The following is a 12,456-nucleotide window of genomic DNA, read 5'->3' on the forward strand; positions in this document are numbered from 1 at the left end:
CATCTAGGATTTTGTGCTCAGCAGCTCTGTTTTACCCTTTCTCATAGATTTTCCTGCAGGTTCCTTCACAAGGGGCCTCTCTTACACCATAAACAATGCCCTGAAACTTGAAACTCTCTATCGTCCCTCATCTTGGTAAGCATGTACAAGTTCAAGTTCTTTGCAGAGTAAGGAAGGAGCTCCTTTGGCTCACTTTTTTTTTTTTTTTTTTCCCCTTCTTCCCCCTCTGCTGTCAGACAAATATTTAATTCCCCTCAGCCCTGTGGAATTCAAGTGCTGTGTCCTAATCATGGGGCTTCCCTCAAAAAGCAGCCAGCAGGAGCAGGGTGTGCCTCAGAAATGGTGTGCAAACCGCTGATCTTAGAAGCTGGACCAACCTGAATTCTTTTTATTTTCCTAAGCCTGCAGCCTGCAAAAGGCTTGCATTGTTTCTGGCTTTTTTCCTCCTAGGCTGCAGTTCAATCAGTGTCTCATGTGTGTTTGTTTATGCATTTTAAAGCCCGTGAATCTACTCAGACAGTTTGCTGAAATCCTGCAAGTTTTCCAAGTGTCCAGAATTGAGGACCAAGGAAGGGCTCTGGCTGGCCAGTGAGTTGGTGAGGATCAGTGACTGTGTAGTACTCTCAAAAATATACAGACACATATTCTGAGGAAACATGTAGTGATCTCACATCAATTTGAGGTAGCCTAGAAGATGGTGAAAGAGGGCTGTATTACTTGGCTTTTGCTGAGAGCACACTCAACTGTTACAGGAATTTCTGCCATTGCAGTGACAGTGTAAACAATTCTGAATCAACACAAGATCAAACATTTGTAAATTGTCCAGAAGACTGACTTTCTGCTGAAAGAAATGTTTGTTGAATCAGAATATTTTGCTTTTCAAAGCTATGTAATTAATTTTAATAAGAGCGCATAAAACACATTTTAAACTGGAAAGTTTTTTCCTAAATGGCAATGTGAATCAACATATTCCCACACAGCGTTTTGATTCGACAGTTCATCATTTTCCAAGGGAAAACAGTGCCTCAGAAATATTTGGCTGTGACAACCCTTTGTATTTAACTGCATTGATAAAAAACAATGCAGTGGTTGTTCCTGTGGATGCATGTGTGTCTGAAGAAACATGGAGACTGGAACAGCTCAGCCTGTGGAGGTAATAGCTGTGCATTCATCAGGGATCAGCAGTAGTTCCATGGGATCTTTATTTACTGAGTCCTGCTAAGGATCCAGCTCACTAAATATGCAAGATGAAAGTACCTCAAACCTCCAGTGTACATAGGAGCTGATGACAGACAAGCTACAGATTATTTGAGTGCTTTAATTATTCTTATTGTTTGTCCACATTAACCTGTGGTTTCTGGAGCTGCAGTTTGATTAAAGTTCTTTGATTAAACAGATGAGTTGACAAGACAAATGTTCCTTGCAGCCCTATGAATTATGGTATGAAATTAGGAACCTTTTCCTTGTTCAGTTTTTGTTCATATTTTCTCTTCCAGCCACAGCCAGGTGAATTTAGGATCACTCAGTAGGGACCTAAACATTTATTGGAGGAGAGCCGCTTATGCAAGACAGTGTAGCAGCAATATCTGTAAAAGAGAGAATGGAGTTTCTTAGTACCTTGTGCACTCTATATTTTTTTTAATTGGTGAAATAATTACAAACTTCCTAGTTCCTTGTTTAATATTTAAAAAATAAAATTAAAAAGTCAGGCAGAGGCCTTGATGAATACAAATGCTCAATCTGTTCAGGCTGCATCTGAACAAAGTTGTCCAATTCCCTTTGTGTTGGCGTAATCAGGATTTGCCTGAAATGGAGTGAAATAAGGGAAGAGGCGGGCAGTGTGAGAGAGGATTTGGAGTGGGTGGTGAGGGCTACTCCAGCTTTGTGCCTTTGTAATTATGCTGTGAAGTAATGCAGAGGGATAGTCTTAGGAGCAGATGTTTAAGGATATTTTGGCACCACAGGAATCTAAGTCTGAACAGGATTTTCCCGACATGAGGCAGAATCCTCATGAAAAGAAAACACCAGTGGACACGGATCTGCAGGCTGCTCTGCCCTGGCTGTTTTGCCAGTGCAGCTGGTTAACAGCATAGGAAGAAGTTGTGCCATACCAGTAGAACTCCTAATTTCAGCACAAACCTGTCAGTAAATAATATATTTTTTCCTGGGTAACTGGATTTACAGAGAGGATGAAGAAAGCTCTACCAGCAACAAGCCCTCTCTTACCAGCCTTGTTTACTTCATGAGGTTGTTGCATAGGTTTGGTTTGATAATGGCTATGCCAAAAGGAGGTTTTGATGAAGCAAGAATTGTTTTTAATAAACACAAATACTAAACTAGATTCATCATAATTTGTGGTACTTCTAACAGACACAGTTAAAGTGATTTTCTGGCTTTGCTCCCTGTGCAGACCTTGGACAGAGGCTGACTCCTTCAGACAAGGTTCTCACTCTCAGATGGCACAAAGGTCCTGGATGCTTCCCTGATTTCAGAGCATCATTTTGAGCATCAAGTTGATGCTCTACTGGCAGAGTCTGCCAGGTAGACAGAAAACTCATCAGGGATAGTGTTTTAAAACCAAGGGGGAAGTTTGGTCCCCCAGTGGGATCACTGGGCTGATTTAGTGAAAACAATTGTCCTTGTTGGAACAGGTTATGTAATGAGAAATCTGATCAGGTTTGATCAGTGTACAGCTATATTTAAGTGACACAGTGATGTCAGACCACCAGTCTGAGCGAATGTGCCATGTGGCCCATTTTTTACTTCCTGAAATTTACAGATGAAGGCTCTCCAACAGGAACAAAGAGCTTTCATTTTCCTCTTATTTGTCTGCAAACTTCACTTGATGGAACAAGTTTCAGGCGAGCAGGAAAATGTCTTTTGCTCCCATGTTTTTGTTAGGTGCAACCATGTTTTAGCACTTACAGCATTACTAGAAAGTGCTCACCATTTGTCACATCCAAGAGGAATGGGAATAAAAATCTAAAGCAGCCTATGACCCAGTTTCTTAGCACTGGGCATCCCAATAGCCCTTAGCACAAAGATGATCACAGGGGCAAAACCACAGGGGGTTTGATTCACTTCAGTGTTCCTGCTCTGGGGGACTGCAATAACTGCTAGAATCGATATTGCTATTCCACTGTACAAACAGAGCCTTATGAGGATGAAATTCTGTCCTTGGAAACAAAGTGGGCATGGATTTGCTCACCTGGTCTGCAGTGCTCTTAATTTTACTCATGTGAGTAACTGTTCTTGGCAGGGGCGTAATAGAGTCTACACTTGTGGCCTGCAGAAATTATTATGCTTTTCCTGTAGAGCTATCTGCCTTCCCCTGCCCCCAATTTCCACTGGAAACTGCCTTGTTTGTCACAGGTCATCCCACATCACTGTGGCTCACCAGGGAAATGACAATAATTCAAGTGCTTGGATATGGATGTCGAGCTTTTCTCTCCCTGTTGTTCCCTGGCATGACTGATGTCATTTGCCTTGCTTGAAGGCAGTAGTTAAGAGGGCAGGATGAGCAAAGCTGTGATTGCACGAGATGTAAATATACTTTGGCTAGTTCATTGTTAATACCATTCCCTGAGCAGTGTAAGAGTGCTTCAAAGTGGAACAAAGGGAAAGTGGGGATGAAGGAGGAGCAGGGAAGGCAGAAGAGAGCAAGGTCAAAACACCAGTAGCTGCCCATGGCAGTGTTTGACAGCCTCATCAAAAGCAAAGGACTAAACTGATCTTGAAAATACTATCCCTAGATGGTAGAAGATGCTGAGATTTGCTGCAGCAACAGCAGGATGTTTGCATCCTTGTTGTCATTTCCATTTTATTTTTGCTGATGAAGAGAAGACATCTATTGTCTCCTCTCCAAATAGGAGTTACTCATGTGCTGTACTGGAGCCCTGGGAATCTCTGATCTGTCTTTCCAAAGCCTTTACTGGCACTGCATCATCTTTGCAAATATATACAATCAAGAAGAGAAAAGGATGAGGCTGGATATGGTTTGTTAGAGACACCAAGGAAAAAGGCTCAAGATGTGATTCCCCTCTGCATTACGGAGTTGAGAGCAGGTATCACTGAAGTTAATGTTATGGTGCTCAAAGAGGAGAGAGGGACAGGGGTTTGCTTTGCTAGGCACAGCAGCTCCCCTAAAGGACAGTGCTGTGGTGGTGTTTCCATGCTCCAGCTGAGTTACAAATGGCCTGTGTAAGCCCCAAGGACCGCTCCTCCAAGCTCCCACACACCAGCTGGGACAAATGCAGACTGCAGCTTGAGGGGAAGCAGAGGGGAGAAAAATGGTAACATCCTATGGTGAAAACCATCCTATGGTTGCCCTGAAATGTTTTACACCACTTCGTTTTGTTTTTTTTTTTTTTGTTTTTTTTTTCTTTTTCACTTCCATCCCTAGTATCACTTGGAATTAACTGAAGTTGTGGGTTTAAATTCGTGTAATTTAGTCTTGCTTGGAGACATGCGTTGGTGTTTTAATGTACCTTACTCAGTTTGATCATAAGTCAATTAGGAGCAGGTAGAAACTAAACTGATTCTGTCGCACTTAACCAGGGTTTGTATCAGCTTAACTAAATTAGTTTAATTAAATCAAGCACTGCTGCATTCCTCAGTGCTCAAAAACAGTGTCTGCGCTTGTGCATGTGTAATGCCGAAGGTGCACGTGTGCTGAATATGTATGACATCACATGCAAGCAAATTCCTGAATAACAACCTGCATATCTGTCTGGGCATTTAAACCTTGTCAATTACTCTGGTGTTGTGTCTGATGGGGAGATGAAAATCCCCCTATAAATTCAGCTCACTGCTTTGGCGGCTTTGCTGACAGACTAGTAAACAATTTCTATGCAGAGTGCGATTTTCTAGTTTAGGAATGGAGCCACTTAGATTAGAACTCAGTGTTTTAGTGAGAAATGTCTAAAACGTTTACATAACCTATTTACATATGAATACAAACATTACAGGCTTTATATTAACAGCCCTTGTTGTTGCTCATTACTATGCATAGAAAAAGACATCAGCATTTCTAGTAGCATCTACAAAATTATAAATATGTGATAGAGTAATTACTGATTTGGAAATCCAAATTATATTAAAATGATTGTAGCATCTGTGTCTCCAAAAACCTCTCCATTTGTCAATTCTAATCTTCTATTGCTTAGGCAATAAACATGAGTCTGATGCCTATTTACACAGTTTTGTATGAATCCCCCGCCCCTTGAAATTTAAAAATAAAGTGGAAGGAGTGGTTTGATATCAAGGTACCTGAAATTGGTCCATAGCTGTTTCTCTCACCTTTACTTTACCCCACACCCACTAAAATACAAGAATTGATAATAGATCTTGCAGATTTATCTGAAGCAGCTGCCAGGAAGATCATTCTGGAGCTGATTAGATTCTGCTCACACAGTAAAAACTGCCAAGGAAGTTCCTCCCAGAAGACAAAGGGATCAGTTCAGGGCTGATCCTTTACTCTTTTTACTGCATCCCTGCTTGTATCAAATGGTTATGAAGGGCCAGGGACACATTTGCTGTGCTGCATGGCACGAGTGAGCTCAACCACCTTACTGTGGTGGCTGTGATGCAAAGCAGAAACCAGGCAGAGGTTCTGACATCCTTCATTGTAACAGAGCTTTGCTTCCAGAAGAGACCCTGTAGATCTCAGCAGGTTTGGGCAGCAGGTTTCCCAGGCCAGTAAATAGTTATACAAGTAGTATGTGTACATATATATATATGTATGTTTTTCTTCCTTGGCTCTTAAAAGACTTTGCAGGGAGGTCAGTGCCATGCTTCCAGTGGTGTGGAAGAGTAGAAATGTCCCCTATAAGGTCACTGTGCCTCACAACAGAAATCTCAATAAGGGCTCCTTTGCCACCTCTGTCTGGGCTTTTGACCACTGGAAGACACCACCCAAGGGAATTTATTCATGGCTGATAACTGGTTATTTGTAGGAGTGCCTTCTTCCAGGTTCTTTGGTCCTGGACCAGAATTCTGGCGGGGGGAAGTCAGTGGGAGGTGATTTGCTTGGAGATAATGTGCTCCCCAGGCAGAGCTGTTGCTGATGTCATGGGTGTTCTGATAAGCTGGGCATGGATAGACATTGTCACGCCGACCTTTATGAAGGTCTTTGGGAACTGATCCATGTTTTTCCCCTTCCCTGATGATGGAGAGTGAATGCTTCATCTGAAGTGGTGTGTTTTCCCTGGCAAGCATGTCCCAGTTTAGGCTGAGCCATCCATGATTCCCTCTGTGGCTTTAATTACGGCGCTGCCTCTAGTTGTCATCTGTCTTTACACCTTCCACTTGCACCACACAGGGACTTGGAGGCTTGTATGTGCATAGTAACAGTTCCACGAGATGAAATACTGCTGTATAAATAAAGCATTCATCACACCTGCAAGGGAGGTTTGAATAAAATCCCACATAGTTTTAGTGCATGAGCAGTGAAAGATCAGAAATGACAAATGGGTTGACAAATGGTGTGCAGTGCATAAATAGCATTATTTATTTGCTCGGTTGTGTCGGAGTGAGTGAGGTGAGGCTCGCTGGTGCTTTGAGAGAGTTGTCAGGACATTTGTAAAGGAAGAGGCTGCAGGATCAAGCCCCAGCCCCTGGCAGTAGGAGGTGGGTAGCCATTAGATGGAAAACCAAAGTGTCTTTTTTCCCAGGCTGCATGGTTACAGGGAGTGACACATAGGATGAGACTGGCTGGGACAGAGGAAATTTCCTAGTTGGTCAATATTTTAGGGTTTGTCTGTCAGTCTGTTCACACTGAACTTTCTCCGCCCTATCCATATGTCTGTACTGGCTGATTCAGTACAAGGAGGGGCATTGGCTATTTATACATGACTTCAAAAATCCTGGAGTGAGATGAGGTCTGCCAAAAGCACAGGGGAGGGAAAGCCTCATTTTCTCAACATTTGGAAGAGAATTAACTTTTGATACATGCTCTGAGGAAAAGAAGGAAGAATTTGGATGCCACCTGCATCTTAACTTACACTAACTAAGAGAATAAAATGTGGTCACTCGCATACTATTTTACTGCAATCAGGGTTAGTAGTAGTGAATATATGGAGAGTTCTGTTGACTCCAAAGGCAAGTTGGGATGTCCTCAACCCTGACTGCACATTCTTCAGCACCTGAGATCTGTTCCCCACTTTCCCTTATTACAACCAAACTGCAATATGGACTACGTAATTACTGCAGGATTTTAAGTCACCATTCAGAAAAAGCAGAGCCCCTTGCAAGGAGAAAAGGTTTGGACTTCACCAACATAAGGATGTTCTGCTACAGACTGGAAACTAAGTCTTTACAGCTGTCCATGGAATTAAATCAATTTTTTTTCAGGTCCACAGAACGGAATCTGTGGCAGTGAATTACTTCAGAGAGCAGAGACAGAGTAGCTGCAAGCATCATCAGACCAGTGTGCTTAGCTCTAATGGTCCTGACAGTGCAGACTTCAGAGCCTCGTGTGATTTTAAAGTCTGGGAGGTGTCATGGCATTATTAACAGCTGCTTGCTGTGAGTTGCTGAGCTGATGGAGGGGCTTCAGTGTCTCATGTCAGGGGGAATTGCTTCTTGGTGCGAGTCTGTCACCTCTGTACCCGTGCCTTTGTCTCCTGGAAAGAAGAGGGAGCTTTAGAAATATCAATGTCAATAGGGCACATGGGGAATTGGATGTTTTAGAACATCCAGGAGCAGCTCCAGGGTCACAAGAGCCTAGCACAGAGTTCAGTAGGGCCAAAAGCCAATTGGCAAGTTACTCTTGGCCGGGGAGCACGGCGTGAGTCGGTTGGTTCAGGAGTCATTTTCTGGTCATGGTGCCAGTGCTGAAAAGCTGCTCGAGCCATGGCCTCTGCTCAGCAAGTGACACTTTGTGGGTTTTCTCCCTCACCAGGGAGAAATTTTCCCATTACCTCACCAAAGTTTGTCTGAGCATCCACAGTGAAAGTCCAGAGAGTCTGAGCAGCTGGTTAGTGTTTTTGTCTGGCTATTTGCAGTTCAAGTGCTTGCTTTCATTACTTTCACAAAGCTGGGGACAGATTTTTCTCCTCAAAACTGGATCTTTTGGTGAGTCACAGCAGAAGAGCTGTTTGTGTGAGGGCAAAAGGAGGGCAAGACAAGCATTTTAGGGAGAGGGTGGTTAGGATGTAGCATGTGGCTGATAATCCTGTAGAGAAGTTGGATAGAGTTACAGATGATGAGTGTGGGTCGCATGTATAGCATGGTCCTTTCGACAAATCTTTTTCAGTCTTTTAGAACCTTAATATTCCAGGCAGCCTTTGGGTGGAAGATTTGGGAGTCTTTCTGGTGGCATGAGCTGGTGGAACTCTTCACATGTTTTCTTAGTACAGGAGTATCCTTGATTGTGCACTCCTGCTACCCAGCTCAGACCCTGTTAATGGTTATGTGGTCCCTGTAAAGGGCTGTTCACCCTCTGAATTTCCTAGGGTGTGGATCATGCCTGTGGGCAGCTATGAGGCCAGCAGCATGTTTGGGTTTGTTTGTTTGTTTGTTTGTTTTTCCAGGAACAGTTTGCTTTTTTGCTTGTTGCAGTAGAGTGAATAGTTGATGCCTTCCTCCTAGCAATGCTGAAGCACTCAAGACCCAGCCCATGATGTGTTTGGGAATAGAACATGCTGCCCAGGTGTCCAGTAGGTCCCCTAAGATAACAGGGCAGGTATCAGTGACTGTGTTCCTCTCCCCTCTGGTGACAGCTGGCAGAGACAGCTAGAGCACCCCAAGGAGCATTAATGCATGAAAATATCCTCCATCCTCTTAGCCTTCAAATGCAGGCAGGAGGAATGTGATGGTGGGAGCTATGCTCTCTTGGGAAACCCCACTGACAAATTTGAGGGCTTTGCATGGCAGAAACAGTACTTTTATTAAGTAACAGAAGCTTTATTAAGTTTTTCTCCTGAATGTAATAAAACAATACAGCTGAATGTAGATCAGTCCCAAGTAATTGTTTCACTGCTCTACCAGCTGTTTGACTAATGCTCCAGTGTTAAATAGGAATGCTGATGCTGATATTTTATTTCCTTTTTTTTTTTTTTTTCTGTTTTAGAAGGGGCTAAGTGGTCTCTTTCTCAAGGGACTGTGAGGTTAGCCTTGGCCCTTTGAACCTAATTAATCAATGGTGAGGCTCTTCCAGGGCTGGCTGTGGAATGCTCTTTAATTGCTCACTCGTGCAGTCATTTGTTTTGTTTAACCTGCTAGGGATTAAGCTCGCTTATAAAGGTCCTTGCTTCTGTTGTAGAACAACTCCAGCCATCCAACAGCAGGCTGGCTCTCTGCTTGATTCCCCACCTCCCCGGGGATGGAGCAGGGAGAACTGGAGGGAATCACTCCCTGCTCCCCCTCTGCCCTGACACACTGGCATCTCTGTGGGTCCCCCCATCACTGCCAGTGAGTTTCCCAGGGTGTGCTCTTGGCAAAAGGAGGATCATTAGCTGTCAGTATAACCCAAGAATTCTCCAGATATCTCCCTCGCTTTCTTTCATTAAGTGTGAAACTTTAGAGACAGAAACTTTAATGATTTTCTCTGTGTGTGCATGGGTGTAATCCTGTATGCTCCGCTGGGATCCCTCTGGCATCCCATGTCTCTGAACAGCTGTCAGGCAGCTCAGATTCTTTTCTGAACTGCCGGTCTCCAAAAATATTTCCTTCTCTTCTCAAGGATGGAATTTCGCCCTTGAGTCAGAGAGTCTGTGCAAAGCAAGGGCAGGTTTTGGTGCCCAAAACTGCCCAAAACATTAGGGTCACAAATAAAATCTTTGAAACCTGTTGGGGTGGGATGGTGTGGTTGTGGTGCCCAACACATTAGGGTCACAAATAAAATCTTTGAAACCAGTTGGATGGTGGCCAGGGCTGTGAATTTCCAGGCTACAGTGAGACTCTGCTTTCTCTTCCAGCCCCAGTGGATTGTTTTGAGACATTGTATTTCTTGTAATGCTTGCCATTAACATTCAAAAGAAAGCTAGATCATTTTAACATGTTTCAAAAAGGGATGTTAAAATTTATCTTCCTTTTTATTAGATCCACTGCAGCAAGGCACCCAGTGGCTTTAGAAATGTAAGTAATGAAAAGCAGAGAACAAATGTTAACTATAGAAATGATTTATGGAGACATCTGATGAATTTATCCTGCATCTTCACCCTTTCATCCATCTCCCTGGACTTCAGTTAGTGTGTCTGAGCAGCAGCAGTCACATATTTTAAAGCTGACTTGCCAGAGACATGCTCCATGCTCTGGAATGTGGATTTCCCCGTTTTGCCCCACCTAAGGCTCCCATACAATCCTGTGCAGGCTTATTTTTTTTTTTCCCCTATGGAACTCTCTGGGTTAGATTACCAAAGTAGGCACTCAGTGACACAGCCTGCTGCCTGAAAAATGCTTAATAGCTGTCAGCTTCAACTGCTCCTCATGAGAATTGAGGAGTCCCAGGCCATGCTTGAACAGCTGGGCCTTTTTGTAGCTCCTCTAGGAAGAACTGAGCTCTTTGGAGGAATCCAGCCCTGGTGGGAGGCAGAGGCTTTCTGGAAAACTCGACCTTTGTGTTTAGCTTCCTCAAAGGAGGCTGTCTTACGCACAAGGAGTTTAATTCTTTAATTCTCAGGCGGGCTCTGTATTATGAAATAGTGAATCCTCTACTAACAAAGTATTTTCCACAGGGTCACAAAGAAAACTTGAGGTTTTGCAGAAGCCCTGTTCCTCTGTTCCTACCAGCTGTTGTCCTGCAGATGTTTAGAGGCCCTTTCCTATCAGACTTTTTCTCAAAGGAGTTTTTTAGGCCAAATCTCTGTTTTTTTAAACACATGTTTTAAAGTTGGATAAAGTATGTCATGAACAAGTCGTGTCCCTTTCAGGATGGTGACCAGAGGGTGAGGAAGGAGAAGAGCTGGTGGGCATGTGTAGCTTATGATGGATGCATGGATGGATATGCTGAAAACTGCCCTGGGGAGGACAAGTGTGGAAGGAATGGGGGTGTGAGAGGCTAGAGGTGTGTGATTAGACTTCACCCAGCCTAGTGCTGAGCACAGTGTAAGAAACCCTCTCTGGAACTGCTGGACATAGTTTTTAAAATTGCTTCCTTCCATCCCTTTCTGTGTTGCTGCATGCAGCCAAAAAATGTTCAGTGCTATGTTTAGACATTTTGAGCAACTTCCCAACTGCAGTTTCAATACATTTGATATTTGGCTTTTTTTTCCCCCTCCTTAGCTTTTGCTTCTGAATCTGTTGGGCAATGCAGAGCTGGGAAGCGTATGAAGGTTTTGTGACACTGTGATTTCTCTGGAGCTTAGAATCAAAGTGCAGACTGCCTTTATTCAAGCTTTGGGCTGAAGATCAAAGAGGCAGCATTGGTTGTGTTGGAATAAAATAAAAAAAGAAATCACTTTTGAATACTGAACAACATGCTTAGTTCATTTCAGGATTATTTTTTGAGAAAATTCTTTTTGTTTCTGATTATTATTTGCCTTGCTTTAATGCTTGAGGCACAGAGTGGGCCAAGTCTCCTTTGCACGAGGTGCTGTACAAAATCAGGGACCATGAACAGATTCTGTATTAATAGCACATGATGTGGCAGGCTGTTGGAGGCTGTTATTTTACTAATATTATCTTTTTGTCTGAACTGCTTTAGCCATGGTGCTAAAGTCACAACCTGTCACATGTTGATCCTGGGTTTCATTTGGAAATTTACTGTACTCTGCTGCCTCCCCCCCCCCACACCAGGAGGCTGAGGGCCAATTGCCACCTAAACTAAAATCTATCGACCTTTTCTTAAAAATCACCTCAGTACCATGCTATTGGCACGAGCAGTGAGGAGAGATGCTGCTCTGGGTTATAGAAGCAGAACTGCCTGTGTGCTTTTGGTTCACTCTTTAGTTCATCAGGGAGTTGCCCAGCCTTGACCTTCTGTGCTGTTTGGACGTGTTCATTTTGGTTTCATTCAGTTATTATGTCAAATTTGAGTTGGAGTGCAGTACAAATTATTTTGGCCCCAAACCTTTCTTTAACCCTATTTGCAGAGGTGAAAGGCTAATATGTTAAACTTTCCAGCCCATGCATACTGATTACCTCAGCCCCTTTAGAGAAAATATTCTCTGATTTCAGTTTTATCTGTTGCAGCAACTGTTGAGTGGCTGGGATGGGGGCACTGGGTGGTGACAGAAAATGGCAGCAGTAACGTGACAATTAGCAAAGAGGGATATGGTGAAAGTAATACCGGATTTTCCTTTGAAATAGGGTGGAACATTTATTTATGATTTTTTTCTTCATATATTTAAAAAGTTTTTCAGTGTTCACGGTCAAATTTTCTTCCTGCTCAGCCAGTGCTGAGCAGCAGGTTGGTACCTCACAGTGCTACAGAGCTGCAGCACCTTGGTGCTCCCTGGGCTGCAGGCTCAGTGACAGGCAGGTAATGGTACACTGAGGGTCTGAACACACTTTAGA

The 12,456-nt window shown here is 43.4% G+C and overlaps 1 protein-coding gene across 1 annotated transcript in view; it reads left to right on the forward strand.

Annotated features, from left to right (window-relative positions):
- The window catches only part of ADGRL3 (adhesion G protein-coupled receptor L3), a 482,547-nt gene that overhangs the window by 261,696 nt on the left and 208,395 nt on the right, over positions 1-12,456 (forward strand). The gene's annotated exons all lie outside the window — the stretch shown is intronic.

The sequence above is a fragment of the Ammospiza nelsoni genome, chromosome 4 (genome assembly GCF_027579445.1).
Source record: "Ammospiza nelsoni isolate bAmmNel1 chromosome 4, bAmmNel1.pri, whole genome shotgun sequence".
NCBI classification, from domain to species: domain Eukaryota; kingdom Metazoa; phylum Chordata; class Aves; order Passeriformes; family Passerellidae; genus Ammospiza; species Ammospiza nelsoni.